General features: G+C 40.5%; 1 protein-coding gene across 3 annotated transcripts in view; it reads right to left on the reverse strand.

Moving 5' to 3' along the window:
- mindy3 (MINDY lysine 48 deubiquitinase 3) overlaps positions 1–17,654 on the reverse strand; it is a 150,114-nt gene that overhangs the window by 83,398 nt on the left and 49,062 nt on the right. The window lies entirely within an intron of this gene.

Below are 17,654 nucleotides of genomic sequence, written 5' to 3' on the forward strand. Positions count from 1 at the left end.
CAGCAAGCCATAAACTTAATTTTGCTCCAAGAGCTTCAGGTTTTAGTACGAAAAAACAATGGGCTCACAACTGTCCTTTGCATAGTCTGTAAGCATGAATGTTCCGTCATTTATGGCACAGCAAGCATTTTCCCTAACAAAGTACCTTGAGGCTCAAGTGTTATGTAAGAATGATGTAGTGAAGAGCCCAAATCTAATCCCATAGTTTATAATTTCCTTTATGCATATGCTAATAAGGGGCCTAACACCCGTTTTAGAAAACCTGCCAAATTGAGCCTAGCGAGTGGCCATCACTAAAAACACAAGCACGCTGCTTCTTGAAGAGCTTAATGTGGAGTTAGTAGGAGCGACCATGCTCCTCCCAGCTCCACAGCCCTACTCAGGGCCACTGCCAGTCTGAGATTCTGCCATCTATCAAGCTTGAGGGCTCCTGATGACCCCTTGAAAATGGACAAACTGCCTTTGGAGCTGTGATAGGTGCCATCACTCAATGTAGTCATGAGGTCCACTTCAGTCTGAGCTTCCGGTCATTCAGTTCAGGTGCAGGCTGTATGCTGTTAGTTAGACATAATCAATCTCTACCCTATTTGTTGTGGTTTAGACTGCAATCAGAAAGCTTACATATGCATGCCTAAAATGAAGAAAGAACGAAAGATATTATTGCCATGACTGCATCTACATCCTTTCCAAAATAAATTCTTTTCCTCTTGCCAACTCTAAAAACTCAACCGACTACTTCTGGCCAACTGGATGGGTTCATTCCATACTTTTTAAAAAATCCTTACATGGACTTTAGCAATGTTAGTACACAATACAGTAACACTATGACTGATCTCCTAAAACATGTTGTTTGGTACAGCATGTTCTAGAGACAGAATCATGCCACTTCCTTCAAATTGGTTGAACCCAATCTGCCATCTAAAACTTGTTTTTAAATAGAGGCAATCTTTATCAAAAATGTTATTTCAGGTTCTCACTGGCACGTTAAACAAACTCATAATTGTAGTTCCAATAAAAACATACTTCATCCAGAAAATCTAAACAAAACACATACTGGTTTCTAGAATGGCTAATCCTATCCAAGTTTAATTATTGCCAGTGCAATTGTGTCTCACCAAGGCTGGGAGTTGTACAATGTCCAAATTATGTTCTACACTAAAATAAGGCAAAAACATTATCCAGAATTTCTTGTAAACATCAAGGAGAAAACTCTGTGCAAATATACTGCATTTGGGTGTCAAGAGCAAGGTAAGTGTATCTTGTGGGGGACACAAGATTAAAAAATAGGAAACCTAAGAAATATAAGCATAACTGGAGACCCCATTGTATGAGTTCATGATGTCATGATGCAAAGACTCAAGAACCAGCCCAGCATCAATTCAGAGGCCACTATTCATGACAAATTTGTTGCTTGTTGTCAGGGCACTGCACACAAATGCAAAACAGGAAGTCTCCATGTAGCCAATTTAAATCTAAACTTTTATCTCTTAGAATTAAGTAGAAAAATGGGAAAGCAACAGGAGAAGGTAGGTTGAACTGCAAGTTTGACAGAGTTGCAAAGTAAAATGTTCTGAAGTTACAACTGCTAAGTTTCTTCACTGAAGGGTCACCCTAAATTTTGAGATTTTATTATTACATACAGCACATAAAGACATTAGCAGTAAATCCTTCACATCATTCATTTCTCAAGAGGTAGCAAACTTCAGAATTTATACATTTATAGGATTTTCTCAAGGGAACAGGGTAAATTCTCATTTGGAAAGACATGCATTAATCAAAGACAGTCACAGCTCAGTTTGTTGAAGGAAGGTCATGGCTGGCTAACATGAATGAGTTTTTGAGGACGCAACAAAGAGAGTCAATGAGGGCAGCATATTTGAGTCTGTATGGATTTTAGCAGGGATTTAGCTAAGGTTCCACATGGCAGGCTGATCATGAAAGTAAAAAGCCCATGGGGTCCAAGGTAAATAGCAAGTTGGATCTAAAATTTGCTCAGAGGTTGATGGGTGTTTTTGTGACCAGAAGGACTGTTTCCAGTGGGGTTCCTAGGGGTCAGTGCTTGTGGTACATATTAATGATTTGGGCCTGAAGCAAGGGGTACGATTAAGAAATCTTCAGGTGATACAAAAAATTGATCATGTGGTCAATAATGAAGAAGAAAGCTGTAGACTACAGGAAGATATCATTGGACTATCGAGTGGACAGAACCATGGAAAATGGAGTTGCAGCTGGAGAAGTGAGTGGTACTGCATTTGGGGAAATCTAACAAGGGAATACACAATAATAGGATATGTATAGAGGAGCAGAAGGACCTTGGAGTACAAGTTTACAGATCTTCGAAGGTGGCTGGGCTGGTGGATGAGATGGTTCAAGAAGCCACACAGGATATTTGCCTGCAAGAGCAGGAAAGTTATGCTAGAACTGTATAAAATGTTGGTTAGGCCACATCTGGAGCACTGCAAGCAGTTCTGGATACTGCACTACTGGATAGATGTGATCGTACTAGAGAGGTATACAGGAGATTTATGAGGACGTTGCCTGGACTGAAGAACTTTACTTATCAGGAAAGACTGGATAGGCTAGGGGTTTTTTTTTTGAATAAAGGCAGCTGAAAGGAGAGCTAATTGAAGTGTATAAAATTATAAGGGGTCTAGACAGAGTACACAGGAAGGTTCTATTTCCCTTGGTTGAGGGGCACAGATTTGGGCTAATAGGTCAGAGATCTAGAAGGGATTCGAGGGGAAATTTCTTCACCCAGAGGGTGGTGGGGATCTGGAGCTCACTGCGTGAAAGGATGATACAGGCAAAAACTCTCATAACATTAAAAAGTACTTAGATATGCACTTGAGATGCCATAACCTACAAGGCTACAGACCAAAAACCAGAAAGTAGGACTAGGTTGGATGGGTCCTTGTCGACTGGTGCAAACATGAAGGCCAAATGACCTTCTTCCGTGCTTTAAATTTCTATGATTCGAGCACAGGATATCCTCTAACGCATTCGTGTAGACTCAAACAATCGTAAATATTACATTTGTTTCTTACTAGTGTGGGATTACCTTATTCATTTGAATAAAATTCTATACTGACTTATTTGGTTCATTATTTCTTATAACTCACTATCTTGTTTGGCCCTAAATGGTTTGGAAATAAAATAGTCTCCATAAGATTACAATATTTTTTCTCAAACCAATTTTGTGTCTCCATGAAGACCAAATCAAACTTCAAATTTTATTTAGAATTCATCACAGTAGGAAAACTTCCTGGTTTTTCAGATAAATTCAGGTGGATACTTCAAACTGAATATGTTCTGCCAATGTTGGATTAAATAACTAATTTACACTCCTGATTAATTTACTGGATTTGTACATATTGTCTGTTGGTGCAATGTTCAGATCTCTTTTGCTCTCTGGAATTCCAGTACAGCATAGAAGGGAGAAACACGGACAGGCAGGGTTGTTATCTAAAATTAAAACAATTTACTATTTGCAGCAAACCATTTTCTTATAACTAGCCAAAACCTTTTGGAGATCTATTCTGAGCCAGGAAAGATTAGTTAGACTATGATCTCTGTTGAATACAAAACACGAGTAAGATTCATTCAAGTAGGTGATGATCAAACTAAAATCAGCAAATCTCTTTTCAAACTCAAATAAATGTAACATTTTAAATCAAAACACGTGTGGTGGTATTATTACATGTTATTAAAAAGTGAAAAGAATTGGTTGGCCTATGAATGGTGATGAAGGTCTTTGGGTAATGAGGCCCTTAATGGGAGTTTGGCATTAAAGGCAAAATGGATAGAGGGCTGGGGAAAGGGTAGCAAAAACAGAAGTAAATAGATGCTGCACATATTAGCAAGATGTAACTTGCGACATGACCCAAACTGTATTGGGACCTTTTGCTCTCCATACACTTACTTGGGACACTATTTGGAAGTTGACTGATGACTGCACAGTGTTCAATCCATTTGTGACTCCCTCAGATTCTGAATTGTCCGTGTCTTCATCCAGCAAGACATTCAGGCTGGGACTGATAAGCGGTACATAACATTTGTGCTACACATGTACCAGGCAATGACCATCTTTAACACAAGAAATTCTAATCATTGCCCCTTGACATTCAATGGCATTACCAATGCTGAATCCTAGCTTGATCAGCACACCATTCACCACCTTAATTATTCATTCCCTCCACACCAGCTCACAGTAGCAACAGTGTTTACCATAAGATACACTGAAGTGACCCTCCAAGGCTCCTTCATCAGCACCTTCCAAATCCACGACCTCTACCACCTAGAAGGAATTATTTTGTCTAGATGTTTCCCTGTTGACTGTGCCCAAAGTACTACTACTTTGAAGGTATCCCATTCTTCAGCTACTGTTTTTCCTGCCAACCTTTGGTTCCAATTTATCTGGCCCAAATCCATTCTTGCCAACAGATGTTAGCTTTTCCCCCATTTAATTATTCTTACTCTGGATTGTAAACACATGCAAGTGCCTCAACTCTAAATTCCATTCAACACCATCCTGGCTTTGATCTACATCTGCGCTTGTAGAACTCTCTCCCTAACAACACTGCGGGTGCATCTACACCACGTGGACTGCAGTAGTTCATGAAGCTGGCTGACAACTACCATCTCAAGGGTATTAAGGATAGGCAATAAACATTGCCTTGCCAGCAAAGCTCACGTCCCATGAAAGTATTAAAGTACAAAAGGACAAAGAACAAACCAGAGTAAGAATAATTAAATGGGGGAAAAGCCAACTTTAATTAGCAAGAATGGATCAAGGCTGGATAAATTGGAACCAAGGGTTGGCAGGAAAACAGTAGCTGAAAAATGGGATACCTTCAAAGTAGTAGTACTTTGGGCACTGTCAACAGGAAAAGATAGGACAAACAAAGTGCGCTCCCAGGATGACAAAAGAGATAGAAATGAAGGTAAAGAAGAAAAGTGTGCTTATGACAGGTGTTAGGTAGAAAATACAATTGAGAATCAGGCTCAATACAGAAGATTTAGAGGGAATGTGAAAAAGCAAAGAAGGGGAGCAAAGAGAAGCAAATGAAGAGAGACTGACAACCAACATAAAAGGAATCCCAAATTCTTCTACAGGCATATAAATAATTAAAGGGTAGCAAAAGGCGGAGTAGGGTCAATTAGGAACCATAAAGGAGATTCACGCAGGGAGGCAGGGGGCATAGTTGAGGTAGTAAATGAATACTTTGCACGTCTTTACCAAGGAAGATGATTCGACCCAGGACATGGTGAAAGAGGAAGTAAATCAGACACTAGAAGGGGTTAAAATTGATAAAGTGGTGATATTGGATAGGCTGTCTGTACTTAAAAGTTGATAAAGCACTAGGACCAGATGAGGTGTATTCAAGGATACTGAGGGAAGCAAGTATGGAAATTGCAGAGCTGCTGCCCATAATTTTTCAGACTTCCTTAGGCGCAGGGGTGATGCCAGAGGACTGGAGAATTGCAAACATTACAATCTTGTTCAAAAAATGGGTGTAGGGATAAGCCAAGCAACTACAAGTCAGTCAGTTTATAACTCAGTAGTGGGGGAAACATCTAGACAAATAATTTGGGACAAAACTAATAGCCACATGAACAAATGCAGGTCAATTAAATAAGGCAAGCATGGATTTCTTAAAGGAAAATTGTGTTTAACTGACTTGGAGATTTTTTTAAAGCGCTAACAGAGGGCAATGTTGTTGATGTGGTATACTTGGACTTTCAAAAAAGCATTCAATATAATGCCAAACAGACTTGTGAGCAACGTTATTGCTCATGGAATAAAAGGACAGTAGTAAAATGGATACAAAAGTGGCTGAGTGACAGGAAGGAAAGGTTAATGGATGCTTTTTGTGCTGGTGGAAGGTTTGTAGTGGAGTTCCCCAGGGGTCAGTGTTGGGACCCTTGCTTTTCCTGATATATATATATATATATATATATATATATGTATGGATGACCTAAACCTTGACATACAGGACACAATTCAAGGTTTGCAGATGATACGAAACTTGGAAGCATTGTTTACTGTAGAGGATAGTGTAAAGCTTAAAAAGAACAAAGACAAATTGGTAGAATGGGCAGACAGGTGGCAGATGAAGTTCAACGCATGGAAGTGTGAAGTGATTTGTTTTAGTAGGAGAAACATGGAGACACAATATAAAGGGTACAACTCTAAAGTGGGTGCAGGAGTAGCGGAACCTGGGTGTAGATATGCATAAGTCATTGAAGGTGGGAGGGCAGGTTGAGAGCAGTTAATAAAGAATACAGTATCCTAGGCTTTACTAATAGAGGCATAGAGTAGAAGAGCAAGGAAGTAATGTTGAATTTGTAAGGGACACTAGTTTAATCTCGGGTAGAGTACTGCACCCAGTTCTGGGCATCGCACTTTAGGAAAGATATGCAGGCACTGGGGAGATGGCAGAAAAGATTCATGAACATAGTTCCAGGGATGAGGAACTTCAGTTATGAAGATAGATTGGAGAAGTTGGGACTGTTTTCCTTGGAGAAAAGAAGGCTGAGGGGAGATTTGATAGAGGTATTCAAAATCACAAAGGGTCTGGACAGAGGAGGGAGAAACTGTTCCCACTTGTAAAAGGATTGAAAACGAGAGGGCACAGATTTTAAGTAATTGTCAAAAGAAGCAAAAGTGACATGAGGAAAAACTTTAAAGGTCTGGCATTTAGTAGATGCATGGCGACTGGCTGTGCAAAGCAATCCATTGGCTCAGCTTCATTATTGCCGCCATCACAAAGTGATCAGGAATGTAACATGGAATAATTACAGTTTCATAGGTTTTTTTCAGTTTTTCATTTTTTTACAGCAGCAGCAGTATTGTTTTCAAGTTCACTGCACAAAACTCAAAAAGGTTTAAGCATTGTTGGAAGTATTTTTTTTTATATATGCTCTCACTTTTAATAAACACCAAGAGGTGCTATATAAGGCAAGATCCCACAATAGCATCAGAATTATAACAGGATTCAGCCAATTAGTTTATCAAGTTCATGATAGGATCTTTTTCCACAAGCCACCCTCACCTAATTTTGCTTTGCTCTCCATATCCTAACTTTCCTCTTTTTTTAAAGCAATTTTTTATTTCTCCTAACAGCTCATTGCCTCTGCTTATAAGTATGGCACAGAATTCCACATTCTAAACATTAGCTTCCTCTTTAAATCTGTGTTGGAAAATTTTTGCAGTTGTCCAATTAATTCATTAAAAAAAAAAACGATCATAACTCATTAATCTTCTCAGGCCAGGTGAAAATAACTGCAACACATATTACTGTTCATGATTGCGACAAGCTCTTCAACCCTTTTCACATCCCAGTGAAGCTAAGCTATCTTTTCCATTGATTTCACATCCTTCCTGTAATGGGGTGTCCAAAAATGCACACTACTTTTCAATTACTGCCTTACCAAGGTCATATACAAGTTCAACATTATCTATGTGGTTTTCTATTTTATGCCTCTAGACAAAAGGCACAGGTTACCTTTCCAGTGGCCTCAACTACTTCTATTACCATCTTTAATGATTGTATATCTGCACATCAAGATCCTCCACTTCCTTTGAAGTCCTTTTAAGATTGGTGGGGCTTGCAAGGGGCCCAGAAACAAGTGATGACAAAAAGACAATCAAAATATGGACATCAGCCCTCTGCCAGTCCAAAACAGTTACATAACTAACATTGGGCACGATAACAAACTTAATTTTCCTGGCTACAGCATTTGCTTTAAGAGCAGAGGTGGCGGGGGGAGGGGGAACAAAGAGAATGGGATGGCAGCACTAACAGAAGTTAGTCACGGCATTAGAATTTAAAGAATGCTTGTTACAAATTCTGATTCAGTACTGGTAATTCTCTCAAGATCAGCATCCATTGGTCATTCCTGAAAGAAATCTGAAGTGTATTTTTATTTTCAGGTATCAATGGTGGCTAGACTGATCTTACACATGATTTTCACCTACATTTTTGCAGATGAAATAATAAGCACTCTAGTGACACCATGAAGTACATGAATGACGGGAACAGTAATCGAGTGAAATCCATTTAATTAATACTCCTTGTATGCCTCTCTATCCTATTAAGCTAAAATCACTATACAGGTTAGCAGTCTCTGAACTAGCGGCACGATTTTTTTTTACAAGTCATACGTTTATATTTCAACTGGGAGATTCTTCCATCTCCCAACTTATTCCAGACTGTAATTCAAGACTACAAGTATAAAATTGAAATTTAATATGGAAGCAGTTCATCAATTAGACACAAGTACTTCAATATCCAGATATATTCTTTTCGCTCTTTTGTATATGGCCATTGTTAATTAAGTAGCTATCTCTGACATGGAACAATATACAATGTGTGAACAAAGACAATTTTCTTATCATCTAAGGAATATGTGGCAAGCATATACCCCATGGAAGTAAAATTAGACCATCCTGAAGTACCACTACAGTAGAACTGAAGCGTGTAGGGATAATTTAGACAAAAGACCACTAAAGAGATTAGTGTAGAAGCAGTAAGCCACCAGATGCTAATGCAATGTCAAAATGCACACTGATTTGTACTTGTCATGAATCTGAAAGAATCTTGTTGCACCAGTATTTAAAAAAGAAACAAGATGAATGCTCCAGAGAATAAAGCTTCTCAGGAGTTTTGACTGTTAAAAAAGGAAAGAAAAAATAATGAAAGCCGTTTTAAAAAGTAATGTCCATTTACTGCTCAGACCAATTGAAACAAATGTCACTAGTTTTTATGTAGCAATGACTGAAACAGTGAGTTCACTGCTGGGTGAAAGAATGCCATAATTGTTAATGGTGCGCACTGTTTAACTAGAGTGTAAAATCTACAGATGACCACTGATACAAATTGTTTGAGGCAAATGCAGAACAGAAGGTGTCTGCTTTGTGCCGATCCATTCCTTTCTCTATTCCCAGTAACTGACACCCTCAAGAAAATATATCTCCTCACTGCAAAGCTATCAATGCTATTGCAGACGGCACTGTATTGCCGCAGAAAGCTGCCTTAAAAACGTTTTGGCCTCTGGTGTGTTTCTCCAACTGCCCTCACCTGAAAATGAATCTGCTGCATCCCCAGCAAGGTCAGAGGTGAGACTTCTAGAAAGGAGAAAGACCCTTAACCATCAGCAGTGACAATGTAGGGATGCAAAACTCATTAATTCCCACCAACATCAAAAGCCTACTTGAGGAGATTACTCAAAAAATTACTCAATGCAATTGAGAAGAGAGAAACTTGATACTGCAGATTGGTTTCATCTCTGTCAGCACGCTCATCAATTTTATCTGATATAACAGCTGTCACAGCATGTCTTTGCTTTGTAATAACAAAAGGCTATTGGGGCATCTTAGACATACTGGAGACTGGTCTAACAAATGTCACTGAGATTTGTTCAGTTCATTGTGATATACTTTAGATTAGAGGCATATAATCTGTTATAATTTAACAACGTACACTAGAGGGCTGCACAAAGATTGTGAGGATTACAATCAAATCAAAGTTTCTTCAATTTCAGCTCCTTTTTCATTGCCCCCTTTCTGGAACTATTAATGTCTGATTCTGAACATTCAAAATTTTCAGCCAGTGTTAAATAAATATTGTGCATTGTAAACATACAATTCTATTGCAAGTAATCTTTCAGAAAAAAATTAACTTCCAAATTTAGACATTTCCTACATCCCACAAAAATATGGAACAGAAAATGGAATATAAATTTTCCATCCTGAAGTTAAGATACAAATATAGTTTCACCAAAAGGGAAATATGAAATTGAAAACTATGACAAGAATTTAATATAAATCTTGATCTGTTTTACAACAGTAGCAACAGAAACACAGCTATTAACTCTACTGAAAGAACAGAAAATTTTGAAATATGATCATCTCATATTTCAAAATGATCTCAAAACAAACCAAAGTCACCAAAACATTCATAAAATATAGCATTCGTCATATTCAATTAGGCTCCATCAAAACTCCAAGCATGAAACTGTATTCATTCAACAATACCATCCAGAATTTATTACAAAGGTGAAATTCATGTTAAAAATGTGTTGTTTTCATTCTCAGGACATGGGCACCACTTGCAACTCCCGCATCTACTGTCCATCCTTAGTTGCCCTAAGGTGGTGGGGGTGGGCCATTTTTAGCTGCTAGAGATTTAATATAACTGGTTGGTTTGCTAGGTTGATTCAGGGGCAAAAGGGGATCAACCACATTGGGGTGGGACTGGAACCACATATTGCCCAAACAGGTCAAAGACAGGTTTCTTTTCCTAATGGATATTTGTAACATTTTATAACAATCCAACATGTTTAACTTTGAAAACAAAAACAGAATTACCTGGAAAAACTCAGCAGGTCTGGCAGCATCGGCGGAGAAGAAAAGAGTTGACGTTTCGAGTCCTCATGACCCTTCGACAGAACTTTAGTTCGAGTCCAAAAAAGAGCTGAAATATAAGCTGGTTTAAGGTGTGTGTGTGGGGGGCGGAGAGATAGAGAGACAGAGAGGTGGAGGGGGGGGGGGGAGGTGTGGTTGTAGGGACAAACAAGCAGTCATAGAAGCAGATCATCAAAAGATGTCAACGACAATAGTACAATAGAGCACATAGGTGTTAAAGTTAAAGTTGGTGATATTATCTAAACGAATGTGCTAATTAAGAATGGATGGTAGGGCACTCAAGGTATAGCTCTAGTGGTTTTTTTTTTATATAATGGAAATAGGTGGGAAAAGGAAAATCTTTATAATTTATTGGAAAAAAAGGAAGGAGGAAACAGAAAGGGGGTGGGGATGGGGGAGGGAGCTCACGACCTAAAGTTGTTGAATTCAATATTCAGTCCAGAAGGCTGTAAAGTCCCTAGTCGGAAGATGAGGTGTTGTTCCTCCAGTTTGCGTTGGGCTTCACTGGAACAATGCAGCAAGCCAAGGACAGACATGTGGGCAAGAGAGCAGGGTGGAGTGTTAAAATGGCAAGCGACAGGGAGGTTTGGGTCATTCTTGCGGACAGACCGCAGGTGTTCTGCAAAGCGGTCGCCCAGTTTACGTTTGGTCTCTCCAATGTAGAGGAGACCATATTGGGAGCAACGAATGCAGTGTGGTCTCCTCTACATTGGAGAGACCAAACGTAAACTGGGCGACCGCTTTGCAGAACGCCTGCGGTCTGTCCGCAAGAATGACCCAAACCTCCCTGTCGCTTGCCATTTTAACACTCCACCCTGCTCTCTTGCCCACATGTCTGTCCTTGGCTTGCTGCATTGTTCCAGTGAAGCCCAACGCAAACTGGAGGAACAACACCTCATCTTCCAACTAGGGACTTTACAGCCTTCTGGACTGAATATTGAATTCAACAACTTTAGGTCGTGAGCTCCCTCCCCCATCCCCACCCCCTTTCTGTTTCCCCCTTCCTTTTTTTTTCCAATAAATTATAAAGATTTTCCTTTTCCCACCTATTTCCATTATAAAAAGAAACCCCACTAGAGCTATACCTTGAGTGCCCTACCATCCATTCCTAATTAGCACATTCGTTTAGATAATATCACCAACTTTAACACCTATGTGTTCTATTGTACTATTGTCGTTGACATCTTTTGATGATCTGCTTCTATCACTGCTTGTTTGTCCCTACAACCACACCCCCCCCCCCCCCACCCCCCCACCTCTCTGTCTCTCTATCTCTCCACCCCCCACACACACCTTAAACCAGCTTATATTTCAGCTCTTTCCTGGACTCGAACTCAAGTTCTGTCGAAGGGTCATGAGGACTCGAAACGTCAACTCTTTTCTTCTCCGCCGATGCTGCCAGACCTGCTGAGTTTTTCCAGGTAATTCTGTTTTTGTTTTTGATTTCCAGCATCTGCAGTTTTTTTGTTTTTATATTTATGTTTAACTTTGAAGTTATCAGCTTTGATTGTTTTTAAAAACTGAATTCAAATTTGCAAACTGCTACTGAATCTGAAATCACGGTGTCTCAAAGGCTCACTGACAAGATTACATGAAAAATAGATGCTTGAAAGATTGTGACTTTGGCTTCCTGTTAACTTAATGAAGTTCATCTAGGGGATATCTGAGCAATGCACAGCAGGATGGTCTCAGGTTTGACCTGCTGGTTTCATGACTGTAAAAGTCAATTGCTAACATCTAAAGTCTTACCTGGCTACCCTCAGTTCAGGTGACTGTACAGAATTACATTTGGCTTTAGCGGGTCAGGAAAGGGCTTAATAAATACCGAAAAAACTATTTTCCTATTTTGATACCTTTAATACATCTTCCTCTTAGCCTTTCCTAATGTAGTGAAATAAAAACCCAGAATGGCAATTGTTCAATGTGGCCTTGTGTTGAAAGGCTAGGTAAGGAAGTTGGCATCTAGCTCAAAATGGAATTTGGTACTTTTAGTACATTGCATAATAGCTGTAAAGTTGAAAGTGATTGCCTTGGATAGCCTACATGATACAAGAGCTCTTATCCAGAGCAATCACACAAGAAATAAGAGTCCTCATGAGCACAGTTAGTGAACTTGAAAAAGAGTAATGATACACTTATTACTCAAAGTACAGAGGAAGGAAAGTTCCCGAGAATGCAAATGGCACACGTACAAGGTAACAGTTACACAGAGGAAGAAACTGGGCAGTGATACACTGAGACACACAAAAAGTCATGGTGAAAGAAAGATTAGGGTAGAGTGGGTGCAGGAACCAACTGGGATCTGAATTTTACTGACAGATTTTTATAGTGCTGGATGCCATCAGAGAAGCATCAATCTCAAGTAACACAACAGTAGTATGGAGGATGTGCGTACCAGTAAGCAGGAGCAGGTGATAATGCTGAGAAAAAGTAGAAAAGATGACTAATAATTAGAGGATTTAATTAAAGGGATTACGTTCTCTGCAGCCATGACAAACATGCCGATATCTTGTCTACTCCTTTCCAAGTGCCAAGCCAACAACCCCAGCTTCTCCAATCTAACCTTGTATCTAAAATCCCTCATTCCTGAAATCATTCTGGTTAAGTCTTGTTTGCACCCTTCCCAAGGATCCTCACATACTTTCTAAAGTGTCATAACCAGAGCTGGGAGCATATGCCAAATGTGGCCTAGCTAGAGCGTCATAAAGATTCTAAGAGAACCATTTGGCCCTGGACTTCAACACAAGAGCTCAATACAAGGAGAGATTAGCTGGTCATTTATTGTATTAGCATTTGCACTGCCTTGCTATGCACAAATTGGCTGTTTAATTTTTCTTAAAAGCTAAAGTGCCTATACTTCAAAAGTAACTAAATAGCTGAGAAATGCTTTAGAAGGTTATGAGGGCAGGCAAGAAACTACATAAATTCTAGCTCTCTTTCTTGTAGAGAACAAAAAAAACTCAGAAGTACAAATACTGGAGAAACAAAACAGTAAACTCAAAGGGAAGGGGGGGGGGGTAATAAAGATAGACACACTGACACACTTTAGGGCAAATAGGAGGAGTGAAGGAGAAGACAGAAGAAAATAATGGAAGGGAAAAGGCACTGAGGAGTACAAATCGATCAAAGTTTGCAAGGTCTTATGCAAAACGCGAAAATCACTAGACAATCAGGGAACATGGCAGAATAGGGGGACATAACATTGTAACCTCGACAGAAACTTGGCTTCAGTCACCTCTGGAAATAAACATTCCAAGCTACAAAATATTCAGCAGCCATAGGGAGGATGTGTTTCACATTCTTTTATTGATTGACATCATTACCATTGGATTCAGAATCACTACTGATAATACTACAATTGCAGCATGTATTATCCATAGAATACACCCTAGCAGTTCATTTTCCTTTGGCAGCCTTTCATCTTGTGAGACAATGGTTTTCACCTTAGTAGTCAACTCTGTTAAACCTGGTGTGGCTCAGGTGCCCCACTCTGGCATGGCAGTCTTGCCGCATTTGCTGCAGATGAAGAGAGTGAAAATATGCAGGGGATTTGCTAGGCATCTTTTCCCTAGGCTCTCTTCTCAGTCAGTTAAGCTGTGTTGGCTTGCTTCTTGCAATGCTCCTCCAGACAGCCAGCCTCCAAAAGGTCACAGCCTTTGGCAGCTGTCTCCCAGTTGTCTGTGCCAATGTCTACTATCTTCATACCTCACTCCCTGGTGTCCTTGTAGTGGAGATATGGATGTCCAGAAGGTTGTGACACACTGGCTAGTTTTCCATACAGAAGGTCTTTGGGTACACGGCCATCATCCATCTGATGGACGTGGATGAGCCAGTGCAGATGTCACTGGCTTAGTAATAAGTGTACACAGATGGAATTAGCATGCTCCAGGACCTCAGAGTTGGTGATGTTGTCCTGCCAAAAGATGCCAAGGATACACCTGAGACAGTGAAGGTGGAAACTGTTAAGTCTTTTCTCCTGCCTAGCATATGTTGTCCAGGTCTCATCACTGTAGAGGACTGCACTGAGGATGCAGGTTTGATAGATTCACAGTTTGGTGTTTTCAGTCAGATTGCTATTGCACAACATTCTCTTCCTCAGCTTGGACATAACAGCTGCATTCTTTGCTATGTTTGTGTTGTTTCAGCATCAAGTGACCGATAGCTCTACATATCTAGGTGCCACAATCGCAAACAAACAACACCCTCCAGTGTCACATTGTCAATGCTGATTGATGGTGATATGACAACATCCTAGGCCATGACATGTGTCTTCCTGATGCTGATGATCAAATCAAAGTCTTTACAGGCGTGAGACAGTTTGCCCATTTGCCACCGAAGGAGTTCCTTGGTATGGAATTCTAGTGTGGTATCATCGGGGTAGAGCAACACTCTGATTAGCATTTGGTGCACTTTTGTCTTGGATCTCAGGCAGACAAGGCTGAACAGCTTTCCATCAGTTCTGGTATGTAAGTAGACATGAAGGTGAAGGAATACAACAGCAGTAAAGAGAAAAAATGCCAAAGAGCGTCAGCACCAGAATGCAGCCCTATTTGACGTCACTGTGAATCTCAAAGGAATCTGATGCTGTCCTGTCATGGCCAGCCTAAGCCATCATGTTGTCGTGGAAGGAGGTCACACTGAGCAGCTCCGGGGGCAATTTTCTTCAGCAGTTTAAATAGGCTGCCTCTGCTCACATGGTCAAATGCCTTGGTGAGATTGATGAAGGCAATATAGTGTGTCTCCTTTGTTCACTGAGAGGATCATATCAATAGTTGATTTTCCTATTCTGAAATCACACTGGGATTTGGGATAGATGCGTTCAGTCAAGGTCTACCATCAGATAATGCCAACAGGGGCAAATGCTTATCCCACAATGCTTAGCAAGGAGATGCATTATTGCAATTGCTGCGGTCACCCTTGTTCTTGTTCAGGGTCACAACCTTTGCATCAGGTGTATCCTGAGGCACTGCCACCTCCCTCTAGCAAATATACAAAATTTCATGCAGATGGTGTAGGAGAACTGTATTCCCATGCTCTGTGAATTTAGGTGGTACTGAACCAGCACTGGAGTTCTGTGCGAGGCATGCAAATCAATAGCTTTGCTAAGCTCCTCCACTCAGGGTTTGATATCCAGCTTTTCAGTGACAGGGAGGGTGTCTATGGTGTCCAGAGCTTCTTCTGTGAGCATACATCTCCTACAACTCAAGGTAGTGTTCCACCCAATCCTTATTGCATTTGGTAATGACTTCCTTTATCTTTGTTCTCAAAGCTGTTTTCTTTGCTGACGGACCTGTTACCTTTATGATTTATCATAATATGTGCTTCTAGCATTTCCTGTGTAGTAGGCCATCTGGATATTCTGGCAAAGTTGTAACCAGTAGTCATTGGCGTAGTGCCTAGCAGTCTATTGGACTTTACTTCTGTGTTTGCAATATGCTCCATTTCACTTCTGCACTGTGTGTGGGAATTTCAGAAAGCTCCTATTCAATCAAGTTGAGGAACTGTTAGTTCATATGTAGATAGGCAGCATGGCTGACATTGATACAAGTATGGCATTTCTGCTTTGAATGAAAAAACATTGAGGGTTGCATCCTAATCCTGGTGTACAGAGTGTGATCTGCATTACAATGTGCGCTGTGCTGGCTGTGAGTATGGAGAACGTGTTGAGCCACATCTGGTGACAATCAGGTCCAGCTGGTGCCATTGTCTTAATCTTGGGCTTTCCAGGACACCTTGACATGGCTTATTCTGAAAGAAAGTGTTTGTTACACAAAGCTCATGGTAGCAGCAAAGCTCATGTAACCTCTGTCCATTTCATTTATCTTTCATGTACTATGATGTCCGAGGCAGGAGGATTTCATTGCCGACGCCTACTCTTGCACTGAAATCCCCCAGTAGATAAAAATCTCGTTTTAGTACTTCTTCTGATAGCCCCTCATAGAACTGTTCTTTCCCCTCTGTAGTGGGGCACAGCGGTGCAGCATAGATACTCATGTTTGAATTGAGATAGAGCAAATACTTCCTGGAGCATTTGTGAGAGGTTCCATCATCAAGGGCAGCGAGTGCCTTACAGTGAAGCCTACACCCTACTCACACTCTTCCTCTGCCAGATGAATGTGTAAGGTTTTTCATTCAATGATCCACTCTTCCCAAGCCTAGTCTCTTGACAGGAAGCTATGCTCAGCCTATCAAGGTCCCTGTCGATCACAGTTGTCTGGTGCATGTTATCACCTGTCAGCCCCCTGCACATGGTCCTGTCTTTCCAGCTTGCAATCAATGAGTTAGCATCTCCTTTTTTGTTCTAGCTCACAATCCACATAAATTTTGTCCAGGCTTGTGCCAAGGAAAGGACACTCCAGTTTCACCACAGAGCATCAAGCCAACATGGGAGACAGCAGCTACAAGGGATGAGCCCAACTTGATTGGCATGGAGTCCAGGTGTTTTGACAGTGGGAGGAGCCAGTGTTTCACTGGTCACACACTGAACCACCTCAAGGACTTCAGCAGTTCAAGGTTGCATAAACTTGGCTCAAGTATAGGAGAGTCAGAGGTGTTCCGATTTAGGTGCTTAAAATGTTAAAAGGATTTGATTGGGTAGACTGAGAAGTGATTTCCACTGGTGGAGGAAAATCAAGAGCAAGAGGATGTAACCTAAAATTAGAACAAAATGCAGTAGAAATTTGGAATTATTTTCCTTCAAAAGTCTGTAATGGTAGGAAAATGAGCTTTAATGGTAGGAAAAGTAGCTTATAAGAGGTAGAAAATTTGTTAGGTAATGTTATCAAAGAATATGAAACAAGGAAGGGAAAATGGAGTTGAAGAGAAGATCAGCTATGATCTAACTGAATGGTGGAGCAGACCTGACAGGTTGAATGGCCTAGTGCTTTAAGGGAAACACAACTATATTGTATATTGGGTGATGATTCCTTTATGTAGGCTTCCCCGGAAGCTGATTTTCTGTAAAAAGCAATTTGTTCCAGAAACTGATCACAGGACCAAGTTGCCTGTGTATCAAACAATTTAGATTAGAGTAAGATGGCTCCAGGAAACAACTTCTTCAGCAAAATTCAGCTCAAAAACTGTGTGCCAGCTATAAGGGTTTAAGCTGTAAATAACTGATGGAAGGTATTAAGAGCCAATTGGACCTCTGAGATTGCCAAGCTGAGAGAGAGAGAGAGAGAGAGAGAGAGAAAGTGGGGGAGGGGGGCATGAGAGACAGGCCGAGCGG

The sequence above is a fragment of the Carcharodon carcharias genome, chromosome 3, assembly GCF_017639515.1.
Source record: "Carcharodon carcharias isolate sCarCar2 chromosome 3, sCarCar2.pri, whole genome shotgun sequence".
In the NCBI taxonomy this organism is placed as follows: Eukaryota; Metazoa; Chordata; class Chondrichthyes; order Lamniformes; family Lamnidae; genus Carcharodon; species Carcharodon carcharias.